Below are 1310 nucleotides of genomic sequence, written 5' to 3'. Positions count from 1 at the left end.
AAAGTGCTAGGATTACAGGCTTGAGCCACCGCGCCCGGCCCCTATTTATTTATTTATTGAGATGGAGTTTTGCTCTTGTTGCCCAGGCTGGAGTGCAATGGCACCATCTAGGCTCACTGCAACTTCCGCCTCCTGGGTTCAAGCGATTCTCCTGCCTCAGCCTCCTGAGTAGCTGGGATTACCATCATGCGCAGCTAATTTTGTATTTTTAGTAGAGATGGAGTTTCTCCATGTTGGTCTAGCTGGTCTCGAACTCCCGACCTCAGGTGATCCTCCCGCCTTCACCTCCCAAAGTTCTGGGATTACAGGCATGCGCCACTGCACCCAGCTCCTTGGGGTTTTTAATCTCAAACCTGGCCACGCTGAGCCTCCAGCAAATATAATGACAGGGTAGGTTTCTTGCCCCAGCACTGGTTTCTCTGCAGGTTCCTGCTCATGGGTCTGTTCTCCACAAATTTGTGGTTCTCTCTGTATCCTCTTCTCCGTATCTTTAACTTCAGGTGTGACACTGTTCTCTGTGGCCTCAGTTCTCTGAGAGATCTAAGAGGAGTTGTTGATTTTCAATTTGTTCAGATTTTCAGCTGTTGTTAGGATAGAGTAATGACTTTCAAGCTCCTTCAATGCCAGCCCAGGGCCACTTTTCACATGTGCCATGCCACTGAACACCAGGGGTGTTTTTCTCCAACCCTGAGGAGCAGGATGTTTGTTCTGACAGAGGCATGGGAGGCAGCAGCTATAGAAGCATTTAAGCCTCATGGGGTGAGCCATCTGCTTTTAGGAGTATAGATCTAGGCATGTCACATGGCTTTCCTTTTAAAACACTAATCCCAGCTGTTCAGAATGGTCTCCTGTTATGTCCTGACCAAAATGCTTGCTGGAAACATTACGTTTTGCTTCCCCGGCAAAATACTAAGTCTAGGGTGATAGCCCCCAAGAGTCTTTTGGTTTACGTTCCTAAGCTCCCACTCTGCATGCCTGTGCAACCCACCCTCCATCGAAACCCTGGACACTACAGCTTGGGTGAGCTTCTCTAGTTAGCAGCACTTTGCTTGTGTTGTCACACATTGTTGCTGAAAGAATTAACTGTGTCCCCACGCAGCTCCATGGGGAGGGGACACTTGGAAGCCTGTGCCTGGTTTCCTCTGGAAAAGACTCTGCTGATTTTAGTCTGTATCCTTTCGTTGTAACAAACCATAACTGTTCTGAGCCCTATGAGTCCCTCTAGCAAATTGTCAAGCTTGAAGGTGATCTTGCGGACCCTGACACAACATCATAACTCCATGGGGATAAGCGTGAGCCGCAGCAGCCGA

Source organism: Mandrillus leucophaeus, unplaced genomic scaffold, assembly GCF_000951045.1.
Source record: "Mandrillus leucophaeus isolate KB7577 unplaced genomic scaffold, Mleu.le_1.0 Scaffold291, whole genome shotgun sequence".
In the NCBI taxonomy this organism is placed as follows: Eukaryota; Metazoa; Chordata; class Mammalia; order Primates; family Cercopithecidae; genus Mandrillus; species Mandrillus leucophaeus.
This window is presented reverse-complemented; position numbering follows the sequence as displayed.